Source organism: Myotis daubentonii, chromosome 6 (assembly GCF_963259705.1).
Source record: "Myotis daubentonii chromosome 6, mMyoDau2.1, whole genome shotgun sequence".
Taxonomy (NCBI): Eukaryota; Metazoa; Chordata; class Mammalia; order Chiroptera; family Vespertilionidae; genus Myotis; species Myotis daubentonii.
Window position 1 is genome coordinate 58,642,525 of NC_081845.1, and position 15,563 is coordinate 58,658,087.

The window sequence follows — 15,563 nt, forward strand, 5'->3', positions numbered from 1 at the left end:
AAACTAGAATCCAAATTTTAAGCTAGACATATTTCCTCCATGGTTAAAAGACTATCTCTCAGCCTTCCTTGAATCTGGGTATTTCCATGTGATTAATATTTAGTCAAAAGATACAAGCATAGTGTTGCCTGTAAATTCCTAGAAGACTTGGTAAAAATAGGATTGTTTTTTATCACAGGCCCCTTTCTTTCATGGACTATCTGGAAAAAGGAGGATATGGCTGGATATCTAGCATATAGTTTGGATATGAGAGTGAAGGCCAGTTTGTTGGAGCTGAGCACTGGAAGAAACCTGTGTCTCTTATGTCTTTGATAGCACAAGAGATGGGTAAATTTCTCTTTATTTAGGCCAGTTTTTCTCTCCTTTTTGTATTATGTTTAGCCAAAGATTCCTAACTCTATGGTAGGATTTGGTACTGGAAATGAAATGCTATTAATAACAAAAACTAGAATGTGTCGATGGCTTAGTAGAGGCAGTTGGGTAGTGGGTGGTGCAGATAGTGCAGTCTAGAGAACCAATGACCACTGCAATGAAATGATCCAACATAGGCAAGCTCTCCTGGAGAACTAGGATATTGTTTGGACCAGGAGAAAGAAGGTCATGCTTTCAGTTTTTGGAGCTGAGCCCTGGAAGAGGCATGGGTCTCTTGTGTCTTCTATTGCATGAGAGATTAATAAACTTCTCTTTTGTTTAAGCCAGTTTTTTGTTTTCCTTTTCTACATGTTCAGCCAGACATTCCTAACTACATGATAGGATTTGGTACTGGATGTGGAATGCTGCAATAATAAAAACGAAAATGTGTCAATGGCTTACTGGAGGCAGTTGGGTAATAAATGGGTGGTGCAGATACTGTAGTCTAGAGAGCCGGTGATCGCTGTAATGTAATAAAATATAGACATTTTATCCTCTTGGAAAGCATACACCTACAGATAGAGGCCAGAACATGAAGGGAAAAGTATAACACATTCAGAATGTGAGAGCGTGTTGGCTGCTACCTGATATTTTCAGAGAACTCTTAAGATAGAGACTTTTAGGCTGGTTTTAGATAATCATCAAGCAAAAATGGAAAGGCAGAAAATATCCTCTTTTGCTAAAGAAGGATTCTCTACCTATGCCAAAAACTATCTTGATTGGGATTTCCCTAATTTACACCCTTAACCCGGGTGAAACTGAAGCCTTAGCACGAGTTAAAACTGTGGTCCTTTAAGGATCCTTGACCAGGCAAGCCTTTGGTGAAAGGTCAAGTTAAAGGTATAATCTCTACTCATTCAGCAAATAGTTGATGAGCACCACTAATGTTCCTAAGTGCTATTGAAACAGAAAGGAAAAAAATCAAAAAACAAGGTAAGGAGGAGTCAAAGGGTGTCACTGTGAAAAAGGTAGGTGGGATAGTGCTCATTGAAAAGGTGTCATAAAACAAAAGGGTTCTGAAAACAAAAGGGGAAAAAGTTGCCACCCCAGGACTTGAGAGGTTTGAGAGAGTGAGCCCCGTGACTCTGACTCGGCTGAGTGTGTTTCAGGCAGGCAGAGTGGCCAGTGTGAAAGATCCTGATTTGCTCCAGGTGAGTTTAGAATGGCAGAGGCCAGTACAGTTAGAAAGGGAAAGTAAAGGCAGAGAGTTAATGGGGTGGGTCAGGCCCTGTACAGCCTTGTGGACCGTTGTGATAGTTGGCTTTTGCTTCGGTTGGGAGTCTTGAAAGAGTTTGAGGGAGGAATAAATTGATATAGTTTACGTTTCAAAAGTCTCACAGAAGTGATTAAAGAGTAGTAGTAGAGGCATAAGGGAAAAAGAATAAGAGGGACTGTAGAGGATAGTGCAGCATCCAGGAAAGAGAGGAGGGTCTGCACCATAGTGTGCCAGGAAGGGGCTCAGATGTGGTTGAAGGCTGCGTGATTTGAAGGTAGAACCAACAAAATTTCTGAGATGTCATCTTCCCACCCAAATTTATTTTTTTCCAGAAGGCTTAAGGCAGTGGCCATTTATCTGAGGTAAATGGAAATAAGATTAATATTAAAGTTTAAAGCAAATTTCTCTCCATGATGTGGGTGGGTCTCATCCAAACACTTGAAAGCTTAAATAGAATAAAAGACTGATCTCCCCTGAGCAAGGGAGGCCTTCAGACTTGAACTACAGGGTTCTCCAGAGAACCAGAACAAAAAGGATGTGTGTGTGTGTGTGTGTGTGTGTGTGTGTGTGTGTGTGTGTGTGTTGAGAGAGATAGATAGATAGATAGATAGAGAGAGAGAGAGAGAGAGAGAGAGAGAGAGAGAGAGAGAGAAAGGTTTATTTTACAAATTGGCTCATATAATTGTAGAGGCTGGCAAGTCCAAACTCTGCAGGGTGGGCCAGCAGGCTGCAGACTCAGGAGTGAGCCATATCATTATAGGAATTGCCATTTTTATGCCCTAAAACATACCATCAAGAAAGTAAAAAGTCCACCTTTAGAATGGGAGAAAATATCTGATAAAGGACTTGTATAGGGTGTCCCAAAATTCACGCAAGATTTTCAATTCAATTCAATTGCAAATCTTGCGTGAATTTTGGGACACCCTGTATCTAGATTATATAAAGAATTTACAGCTTAACAATAGAAAGAAAAAAAAAACAATTGAAAAATGGGCAAAGGACTTGAATAGATAATTCTCCAAAGAAAATACACAAATGCCCAATAAGTGTGTCATGAGATGCTCAACATTATCATTAGGGAAATGCAAATCAAAATCACATTAAGAGATTACATCACACCCACTCAGATAGCTATAATAAAAAAAAGACAATAATAAGTTCTGGAAGATGTGGAAAAATTGGAACTCTAATACATTACTGATGGAAATGAAAAATGATGATTTGGAAAACAGTTTGGCAATGCCTCAAAAATTAATCATAGATTTACCCTACAATGAAGCAATTATAATGCAGGTATATAAGCAAGAAAAATGAAAGCATATGTTCATACAAAAACTTGTACATACATGTTTATAGCAGCATTATTCATAATAGTCAACAAGTGAAAACAACCCAAATATCTACCAACCGATTAACAGATAAACAAAATGTGGTATATCCATACAATTGAATATTATTCAGCCCTAATAAGAAATGAGGGGAGGCTAGGGGACTGTCTAGGGCGGGGGGATAAAATGGACACATATGTAATACCCTTTGTAATACTTTAAGCAATAAAAAAAAAGAAAAGAAATGAGTGCTGATCCACCCAAAACCTTGAAAACATTATGCCGACCAAAAGGAGCCAGTCACAAAAGGCCACATATATGATTCCATTTATATGAAAGTCCAGAATACATTGACTCACAGTGTAGATTAATGGTTGCCAGGGGATGTGAGGAGAGAAGAATGGGGAGTGACTAACAGAAGTGGGGGATGAACTGTTCTGGAAGCAGGGTTAAGCAATTCCGTGAATATATTAAAAACCATGAATTGTATACATTAAAAGGGTGAATTTAGTGGTATGTGAAATATATCTCTATAGAGCTCTTAAAAAGACCACAACAAAAGATAGAGGGCCAGAAAGTCCAGCCCAGGTTTACCCGATTCCCAGTGATTGAAATAGATGTAACTGCCTATTAATGTTGGTGGCTCCGGTAGTGCCAGGAAATGTTAGTCCCTGTGCCTGCTGTTGAGTATCTTGTGTGCTTGGACCTGTTTTCCATCCTGTCAGTGGTGACCACAGATGTTCAGCCATCATCAACATGCTTGGTCACTCTTACACTTACTTCCTCCCTAGCTCCTTCATCCCATGACCACATCTGAACAACTATTCAGTTAGACTCTGAAGAATGCCATAAAATCTCTGCTTACCCACACGGTTTCCTTCTCCAGCTCTGTGCTCAGCCTAACATTTTCTTCCCGTGGGGAGGGTGGAGCGAAGGTGGAAAATACGTTATACGAGTGGTGGAGTGGAATGTTTTGTTGCTGCCTCCAGTGCTCTTCACTCTCATTCCACCTTACGCATGAAGAGGAACTTGAATAAATCACTGAACCACTGGCTAATTGAAGCTGAACTGACATTTCTTTACATTTCATTTACAAATCCCTGGGCTTAAAAGAAGTGAAAATGGTTGTAGCAAGGAATTAAAACAGAGGCTCAATAAGCAAAGCTGTCATTGTATTTTATTATAATAACGCGTGAACTTGTCTGAACACTTAATAAGTACTAAGACTTGTTCTAATTGCTTTATGTGTAACTCATTTGATCCACACTGCATCCTAATGAAGTAGTTAATAGTCTTGTTTTACAGATGAAGACAGCTGAAGGTAGAAGAAGTTGGCAATTCTCTTAAGGTCACAGACCGGGAATTAGCAGAGACTGTTGTGCTTCCCTGATTTTTCCATAGTCTCTTGAGCCCATATCTCAGACATTTAGTATCCATGCATTTATGTTAGCCAGTCATTATAATTAGTATCATTGCAGAAAGTTTATTTTCTTCTTTCTCAGAAGTAGCCTAAGGTTTATAATTTTAGTTTGAAACTAATTTATATATTCTAAACTTGATATGCAGTGGCTACTATACACCCAAACCTGATTTTCTTCCTTTGGCTACTTAGCTGAATATATTCTCCACCCTTTCTTATTAGTGGAGGCCAAGTGACTGAGTTCCAATGAATGGAATCCGGATTCCAGAGCTGGTTTATCAAAAGCTCCCCTGCACTTCTCTCTTCTCTTTTTCCTTCCTGGTCAGCTGGAATAGCAACTGTCAGGGTGATCATAGCCACATTTTGAAGATAGTATACCTGCTGACAGCCAGTGATTCTGAAAGATTGTGTAGAGGAGTTGCCTCACTATTTGAATAAACATGACTTTAGCTAAAGCGAGAAATAAGTCTATTTTGTTACATTACTAAAATGTTAGGGTCTATATTTTTGATTGCAGTATCACATCATGACTAATACATTGGTATTCTTCTGAATTGCATGTTATTTAATCATTACTTAATGAGTGAATGAAAGAATAAATGGGAGGGTGAATGGAGGGGGTAAGGAAGCATTTCTTGAGTCCTTAGGATTTGCTAGAATTTTATAATGTATTTCAAATCCTTACAACCTGTTGAAGTGAATAATTAGCATAAGGGTACATACAAATCTATACTTTCCACTACACCAGGGTGTCTCATACAATGACAACTTATTTTTCTTCTCTAAATGTGAATGAGGAGAGGAAGAAGCACATGGAAGTAAGGTCACTGTGTACCTGCCTCCATCCAGGATAGGTAGATTGGTGAATTCTTGTAGTTCTAATATTCTTACATGAATAGTTCAGAGACTTTGAGGCCGCTTTTCTGGTTATTATCTCAGGTTTCAGGTCATTTATTTCTTCCTCTTTTTATATAAATTACTTCATTTTTGTCTTCAACTGTTGGCCATCTTTTAAAATAATTTCAGAAAGTGTTAAATCTATACTGTTATCCTTGGACAGTGATCAAATTTACTTTTCTCCATTCTTTCTTTTTGTTTTTGTTCTTGTTTTTTTTATCCAAAGCAATAAAATTTTATGGCAGATTATTGTGATAATTTAAGATATAAATTATAATAATGCTTAATAGAAGTTATAGTTTTGTATATAAAAGAAAGTAGTTATCTAAATGAAAGTTTTCTCAGGTATCTTCTAATTCCTATTCAGTATAATATAAACATTTTATTCATGGGAAAAGTTGAGTCCATTATATTATCTTTGTCTTCAACTGAAATGTATTAACATGGATTTTTAAAAACAAAAATTTATATTACTTATCTTTATAAGAATAAAAAAAAAATCTTTTCTGGGCTCCAGATAGCTATCTGTTGCAGTGATGCTATTATGTGACAGTAATTATTGCAAGTCAGGATTGATTTCTTAGCAGCTGCAAGAAGAGGAATGATCCCTTCCAGAGGCACAGTAGAAAATGAATCTGTTCTTAATCTAAACTGAAATGTTGAGACCATACTGACAAAGTCCACACTCTCTCCAATTTGGACATCATTTGGAGTTGATTTCAGCCTGTCCCGTGCAAACAGATTTCTTGTTATAATTTCAAGTTGACAGCTACAGATACTTTAAGCACCATTTGGGCCATAAAATAAAGAACCCTCTTTTTTCTTTATCCTCCAAATGATTATAAGTATTTATTTGGAAATCTGAATCTGAGAAACAGTATTCTTCAAGACATAATCTAAACCCACTTAGCAAAATATGTGAACTCTTTTACAACATGTAAACATTTTCTTTATGAACAAAGTACTGGAGAGTTTTAAACAGCACCTGCATTCATGGTCAAAACTGTTATTCTCTTACTTGTGCCTTGCTCTCTGTGTACTTAAAGTTCTCATCCATAAATCACTTTTATGAAATGAATAAACAACTTCTTTCATTGAAAAAGTACAAACTGACTGCTGGTTACATTAAAGCTAAGAGTAACAGATTGATAGAGAGTTCTGCGAAAAGGAAATGAATGTGGGTTTGTGCCTGAGAGGAAGCAAACTCATTAAAGCAAAAGTCAAATTAAATTGGGAATAATGACAAAGAGCGAAACTCAGGTTCAGTGAGGTTTAAGCCTATTGACATTTTATTAATAATTATTTACGAAGGCCCTTAATGAATTTTCATCAGGAATTTTAGACAGTGGCTGACTGTTGATGAACATGAAGCATACTGCTTAAATATTTAATAGAGGTCATCAAAGCCTGAGGAAATGACCCGATGTAAAAGGAATTAGGGATACTAATTTGTACCTGATATTTTATGTGACAAGAAGTTAATTTTATATGAGTTAGCACACCATGTTTCTTTAGTGCTTGTAAACATTCTCTGTGTTGTATGTAATAAAATGAAATTATATATTGTTGTGTGGTGCCCATCACCCAAAGTCAAATCATCTTCAGTCACCATATATTTAGCCCCCTTTACCCAATACTACCTCCCCCCACCCTCCTTCCCTCTACTAACCACCATACTGTTGTCTGTGTCTATGATTTTTTAAAGAAATATATATTTTTTATTGATTTCAGAGAGGGAAGGAGAAGGAGACATAGAAACATCAATGATGAGAGAGAATCATTGATGGGCTGCCTTCTGCATGCCACGCCCCCTACTGGGGATCGAGCCTGCAAACCAAGCATGTGCCCTTGACTGGAATCGAACCTGGGACCCTTCAGTTAGCAAGCTGACGCTCTATCCACTGAGCCAAACCGGCCAGGGATTTTCAGTTTTATATCCCACAATAAGAGTGAAATAATATGGTTTTTAGCTTTTTTGACTGACTTTTCACTTAGTATGATAGTCTCAAGGTCCATCCATGTTGTCACAAATGGCAGTATTTCTTCTATTCTATGTCTGGGTAGCATTCCATGTATATTCTTTACCTAATCATCTATCTAGGATGCTTTGGTTGTTTACACTTGAAGGCTATATAATCTTTATAACCAATGTCACCCCAATAGATTTAATTTAAGAAAATAAATGGAAATAGAGGTTGGATCTACAGAATAAAATAGAATGCAATTCATGTATAACTAAAGTAGCTGAATAAATTTAAGTTTCCTGATAAATTTCTATACAGAAAAGGTTAGGTAATTTTTATCCATATAAATATATTAAGTGACACCAAAGTAAAATAAAATGCTCAGAAAGACATTTGTCCTGAAGAACTTAATCATTTTCATAAGGCATCAAAATATTTAGACAAATTGAATGTTTGATGTCATGCAGGCCAAACATCTGGATTACTGGCTGAAAAGCACGTAAGGTGCATATACTAAACGGTGCTTTCCTGACACATGTGGCAAAACCCTAAGCAGATGATAATGTCTGATATTGTTTTCTTATTTTAAGTTATACTATACTTTCAATTTGAAATTGATTTAATATGATTTTCAAACAAGATCTATTGGTTTACCCATTACTCAATAATTTAAAATAGGAGTTTTAAAATCATGAAGTGACTCCAGAAGTTTAAAAAGAACATGCAGTCTCCTTTAATGCCTAATTAAAGAAGTTATATTTTAACCTCTGGAGCTGTATATTGTTGAATCCTATAAATAACAAAATAAAAATCTTTCAAAGTTGAAAATATTACGTACAGAATATAATTTACAGATGTAACATTTAAGATACTAGTACAGTCAGTAACCAAAGAGCCACCACACTTACAATTTTTTTCCACTTATGCTCCAATATTTATGTTCCAATAAAGTTAAACTTATTAAAATTCTGTGATCAGTGTCAAAATCATTTACAAAACTTCCTTTTGTACATAAACACTTCCTTTTGTACCTCCTAATTCCACCCTAGAGATCCCTAACCTCATCCTATGATTGTTGACTTTCCACTCTTCCCATCTCTGTGCTTTCCAAGCCGACCCAGCTGTGGTGAGGCGGCTTTGCTCATAAAGCCTTTCCCTGGGAGATAAGGTCTGCCTTCAGATAATCTTAGGACATCCCTTCATTTCCTCTCATGCATGAGGACTTTTTAATGCAGCCTTTCCAGTCTGAAAAGTGCCATAAATATTCTTCTGGCACATTAAAGATGATTAACTTTTCTTTTTGCTTGTATGATTTATAGACAATTCCATTGCTATCCCACAGTGAAGTCAAAATCATTTCGCAACATTGGGAAGTCTAGATGTCATGAAACATCTACATGAGTACCTTCTGAAAGCAAGCAGGAGTGGGAAATTACAGCAATCAAACCTCACATTGGCGCTTATTAACAACCCCACTATTAACTGAGTTTCCAGTTAGGAAAACAATCCAGACAATGAGAAGTTAAGCATATTCTCAAAGACAGCAGGGAAGTCTAGAGTGGGAAAGATAAAAGCCTAAGTCTGAATTTGAGAAAGAGATTGGATGGTGGTGGGGGGGGGAGGGGAACCTATTAGGTCCTCATGCTCTGGTCCCAGCCTCTTTTTAACCCTTTCTCATCCACATTCCCAGAATGCAGTTGCCCCAAGACCCATGTTTTCACAGACTCCTCTCTCTTTCTGCTCCCTTCCTTCTCTGCCCCAGGAAGAGTTAGATATTTCTTGTTTGCTTCTAGGGAAACTTTAACATAATTGTGGTTAATACTTTTAGTTTCTGAAGACAGTCACTTTCTGAGATAGATGATTCTCCACCAGACAGTTCTTCTAAAGCAACTCAGAATCCATACATTCACTCTTCAGCATGAGAGCCCTTCACATGTTGGAATCTCATTGATATGTTCTTCTCTAGAACCAATCCCTCTAATCCAGCGGTTCTCAACCTATGGGTTGCGAACAATGAAAATATATCCTGCATATCAGCTATTTACATTACAATTCATAACAGTAGCAAAATTACAGTTATGAAGTAGCAACGAAAATAATTTTATGGTTGGGGGTCACCACAACATGAGGAACTGTATTAACGGGTCGCGGCATTAGGAAGGTTGAGAACCACTGTGAGTCTAATCCAGGGGTGGGCAAACGTTTTGACTCGAGGGCCACAATGGGTTCTTAAACTGGACCGGAGGGCCGGAACAAAAGCATGGATGGAGTGTTTGTGTGAACTAATACATGTTAACACTGCTGCTGGTGAAGGAGCGGAGGGGAGAGCAAGAGAACCCTCCGCTCTTTCGGCTCCGCGGGCCGGATAGAACAGCCGAACGGGCCGAATCCGGCCCGCGGGCCGTAGTTTGCCCACGGCTGGCTCTAATCCCATAAAGCAGCCCTCAAATCATCAGGTTTCCCAGGACATACTTATGCAGAAAAGCCTCTTCTGGATATATGACTGCCAATATACTTTGGAAATCATGGTGCCCATAAATTATCTAGACACAAAATTCCAAGATATATACTATTATTATCCAAGTATTATCAAGATATATACTATTATTAATGTAACTGTAGGGATACATTATCTTTTTTTTTTAGCACATATAAGTCTTTCGACCTAAAAATTTTGTGATAAAGTATCCACATCTTTTTCTAATATATATAAATTCTGTCAAGTTTTACCATCATTGTACTGTATTTTATATAGTTCAAATTGTGTTACCAACCTATAATAATAAAAAGCTAATAGGCAAATTGTCATCACGCCCTCATGCCATAACAACCAATCAGCAGAAGCCTGCGTCCCCACCTGGCACCAGGCAGGGACGTGATGAGCTGGTGGGGCTTGATGGGGGTGGGGCCGGCTGGGTCTGGATCTTACGGAATTTGGAGGTGTGCTCGGGTGGGTGGGGACTTGATTCTGGGTCCTGTGGCATGCCCCAGACTCTGACAGGAGGGAGGAGGAAGCTGGATACCCGCACCCAGGACCCACACAGCAGGGTGGCGGTGGTTATGGGTGATCAGGCTGGCAAGGGAGAGCAGTTAGGAGCCATCAGGCCAGCAGGGAAGGCAGTTAAGGGTGATCAGGCCAGTGGGGGAGGGGAGTTAGGAGTGATCAGGCTGGCAGGGGTGCAGTTAGGGGCATCAAGCCAGCAGGCAGAGGTGGTTAGGGGCAATCAGGCAGGCAGACAGGTGAGCAGTTAAGAGCCAGTGGTCCCGGATTGCAGAGGGTGCAGGCCAGGCTGAGGGACTGACTCCCCCTCCCCCGTGCACAAATTTTGTATACCAGGCCTCTAGTATGTCATAATAAGAATGTATGCAAAGTTTTTGTTTGTTGTTGTTGTTGTGTTTTATTTTCACAATTCTTTTTCTCCTGGGTTATAAAGGAAAGTGGAAAAACAAGGTGTTAATTAATATTTTTAATACTAAATACCTAGAAGCATGGCCTGAGCAGGTGATGAGTTACAAGAAACCTTGCTTGTTATCAGATGAATATTTTTTAAAATGTAATATCCAAATGTTTATGATATTAAACCAAACATATATGTATATAAATGTGTGTGTGTGTGTGTGTGTATATTTGTACGTTCATAAAAATACTTCTAAAAGTATACACAATAACTATTACACTAATTGTCTCAAAGACAGGAATTTGGGTTGCTAGAGAGAAATTTTCACTCTCTACTTGTTGGTACCTGAAATTCTGAACCATGTACATTTATTACCTATTCAAAAATTATTATTTTAAAAAGAAAATAATGGATAACTCCATATATGTTTTATATTATTATAATTTATTTCTGGGGAAAAAATCTCCAAAAAGCGGTTAACAAGTGTTACTTTGTGATTGGGTGTATTTTGAGTTACTTAACTCTGTTGTATTGAAATGTCAGTTGAGATTATCTGCCCCAATACTTTTTTTCTTCATTAAATTTTTCTATTTAAAAAAATATTTTCTCCTATAGTTGCTATGGGAGCAGGAAGGTAGCTTGATGAATTAAAATGTAGGATGTTAATAAAATGAATTTGAAGCAGCAATCATTTTAGGTTCTTCATAAACATTATTTCAGGAAGTAAGCAGCTTCCTACATGCATAATGAATTTTGACCCCGTTTTTTCTTTGCAGAGTTCAATAAATATATGTCTGATGATTAACTTGGTATTTTTCTTGTGATATCTTTTCTGATTTACTACTGATGATCTGTACTCTATGTTGCTCTGTCTCTATTTATGCCATTTTAAACTAAAGTTAGGCCAAGAAGATAACCAGAGAATGGTCCAATGGCAGTGACCACATCATTTATGTCTTCCAAATCTCCTAACAGTACTTGACGCACAAAAGATGATTAATTAATATTTGTTGAGTTGAAAACTTAAAAAGGAAAGTGGCTACTTGAATGGTTCCAAAAGACATTTTCAAATAAAACAAAGATTTGATCTTGAGAAATGGTGTGGCATCAATTGTCTTGAAATCCTCTCCAAATTTCAGGATTAATTTGGAGACTCAATAAGGGTCTCAATATCAAATTTATCCATCAGGGGAAAAAAGTATCCAATAAGATTTTCCCCCTCCTTTTTTTAATCTATCTGCTTGGAATAAAAATGCATTTCACAGATGGCATATGCTTTCTGGGAGTAGAAGGTGGGAGGAAAGGTAGCACAGAAATGCATAATGACTAGCCAGCAAAACATTACTTGCTAAGTTTCAGCCAGTCATTAGAATAGTTGAAATGTCATATTTATTATAGATGGACATTTAGATTTGTACTTAGGCAATTGAAATACTCTTATTTCTCTCTACCCATCAGTTCTATTTTGAAAATAAACTAATATTTTGGATTGTCTAGAAAGATATTAGAAGGATTTGTGTAGTCATATTGTTTCATAATATATTCATACTTGTATATGATTTGTTCTATTTAGCAATATATAACAGTAATAAATTATTTTTAAAAACTGGTAAACATAAAACAGATGTTCAAATGTACTCTAAACAAACCCTGTTATTGAAAGATACGCCATAAACCAGACTTCAATATCTTCACAAATATCCCAACTTTGTCTCCCTTGTCTGAGACACTATGACGATTCTGAAGCAGCAGCATTCCTGCTTACTGTGGGAAGCAATAAATTCAACTAATACACTAAATTATAGTAGCTAACACAATTAAAATTATACACAAACTGCTTGCAAATGATAGGGATAGCTGATGCTCTTAATTTGTTTTCAGATTTTACTTAAGAGAAAAATCTAGGTTAGGTTACAGAGTCCTGCTTTCAAAGTTCATTCTTTGGGTATACTGGGGAATAAATTGCTCAATAAATATCTATCAAAATTCATTATCAGAGAGACTTAACTATAATGAATATGACCCATAATGCCTCCTTTTGATTTGGGAAGACAATGTCGTCACTTCTTTTTATAATTCCCCAACAATTTCGGTCTTTTTGTCTTGACCCAGAGTTTCTTCATATTCGCCATAGTCTGTATAGGCTTCCCTTATTCAGGGATTTGATAAGATGTAACATAGACTTAGAGATGATAAGCTTTTGACCTTAAGTAGAGTATCTCTTGCAAATAGTCCTGCAGCGATTAATTTGATGCAATGTTTTGAGATGCTTTAGAAATTTTTAGAAAATTTCAAAGACACAGCAATCTAACTTTCACGGGTTATCTATACTCTATTGTTTACCCTATTGTTATTCACAAGGAAATTTATCCAATATTTTTAAAAGGGGATTTATTTCCTTTATATATTGTTTAGAGATTCTTTGGTGTAGAGTGCTGAATTGAAGGTATGTATTTCATAAAATCCTTATTACAGAGGGAACAAATAAAGGCCCAGATGAGCTATGATTCTATTTCCTGCTTAGTAACAGTTTTCCTCAGTTGAGTGTATGACTTTGAAAGAGTGTTGGCAGATCATGAGACTTTTAGGTAACACCAGCGAAAACAGATGTACATGGTTTTAGTTTATGCCTCAAAGCTGATATGTGTATTCTTTGCCAGTGAGCTACACATGTGAAGCACATGAGCAGGTGAAAGTGTGGATTGCATGGTTGCCTCTTTTCTTGGCCATAATTTATTCTTCTATGATAGATTTGAGCATCTGTTTTATGTTTAAAGATTTTTTTTAAAATGCATTTATTATTTTTACATGTTCTAAGTAGAACTAATCATCTAAATTACAAAAACATTATGAAACGATATGACTACACAAAGAAATCTTTCTAGTATCTCTCTAGACAACCCAAAATATTAGTTTATTTTCATAATAGAACTGCTGGTAAGAGAAAAAAATATGTCTTAAGAAGAGTACTTCACTGACATGTTCATCTTTAATAAATGAGGCATTTCATGTCTTCTGATGACTGACTTAGATTTAGAAAGTAATTCATTTCTGGCTGGTCACTATGAATATCCACAATATCTATTTCCTTACCTCCATTCCAAGAAAGTTATGCTACCCATGCAATTCATTTTTCTTCAAAACAGGTAAGTGGAAGACAGAGTAGATTTTATCTGGAAGATTTTTTTCTGATGGAAAAATTGAGACTTTTGTTGATTCTCTAAATTAGTCCTGAAATATGATGAGTTTGGCAGATCTATACCTTGATGCCACACCACTTATTAAGACCAACACTGACTCTTCTATTTGAGGATGCCTTTTGGAACAAACTAAATGGCTATTTTCCTTGTAAATTTTTAAGTCAACACATATTTCCATCTTTTGTTTGCCAAGAACTCTTGGGAGTTTCAAAGAAAATGGAAGATACTGTTACTGATACTGGTGGATATATTCTGAGGTGGACACACCTCTAATGAGCTACATCCTTGCAGAAACTTCTCCACTTGATTGCAAGCAGAGCTGGTGACAGAATATGGCTAAGGTGATGGGATGTAATTCCCTTGATTAGATACTTGCATGGCACATATGAAGGGATTCTGTATTTGTGGGAACAGTTTATTGTGTCTTAATCACAAAGGAGATTATCCTGAGTGGGCCTGATATATTCAAATGAAAGCCCTTAAAGGATGGGCTCTGCTCTTTTGTGAGACTTTTCCTCAATGGCTTTGAAGAAGTTAAGTTCCCATGTTGTGAGAGGGCCTGTGAGAAGATCATGTGTCAAGGAAACATGGACTGTCCCAGGTGCCAATAGTGGGTTATGATCGGCTGCAAGAAAACAGCAACCTCAGTTTTATAACTACTAGGAACTGAATTCTGCTAACAACTACATGAGCTAGAAGAGGACCTTCAAGATCCATAAAGGAACACAGCCTGGCCCACACCCTGATTATAGTTTTGTGAGACTCTAAGCACAAAACATAATTAAGCCCTACTTGGACTCCAGACCCATGGAACTTGTGAGCTGATGTTTTAAGTTTGTGGCAAATTGTTACACGGCAATAAAAATCTAATGCACTACCTTTAGACGATTCTCTAAGCTATTCCTGTGCTCCAACTTTAATTTAAAATAATGTAAATAGGAAGAGAACAAATTAGAAAGTAACACAGGTCATTTAATAAATTAGAATATAGATCACAAGAAAAATATGTTAAGTAATCTGTTGTGTTTATCAAGCTCTGCAAAGAAAAAAGATGTGGATAAAAACATCATTATATGAGTGCATGTTGAAAGTTGATTGTTTCATGAAGTAATTTTGTTTTATAAGAAAACTAAAATAACTATTGATTCAACTTCATTTCATAAACATCAAGAGTTTCTATATGTAAAGCTGTCTTCTTGCTTTTACTGCAATTATCCTTGAAAATATGAAATATTTTCAACTTGAGCCAGAGGATATTGAAGATTTTAGTTTAATTCCTCAGTGCTTATAGTATAGGCCTTTTAAAGCTCTAAAATATAATTCTTCATGTAGTTATACGTACTTATTGAGCAATACTGCTTTAGAGATCAGATGTTTTATGACCACACTGAATGTTAGACCATTTCATGGGAACTATCACTCTTCAATGAAAAGAACCTTAAAAAAATGAAAATTGCTTTTGGTAGCATTGATTTTATACTTTTGGGATGAATTAAGAGCGTAGTTGTATCTAGAGACCATAAAATTAATCATCCAGCAGGGACACAATGAAACTGAGAGGAGGAATAATTTAAGATGAAGCTGGGACAATAGGAGGGTATCAGGACTCTTCTTTTTTTTTTTTTTTTTTTTTTTTTTTTTTTTTTTTAAATTAAATCTTTATTGTTCAGATTATTACATTTGTTCCTCTTTTTTTCCCCCCATAACTCCCCTCCTCCCAGTTCCCGCC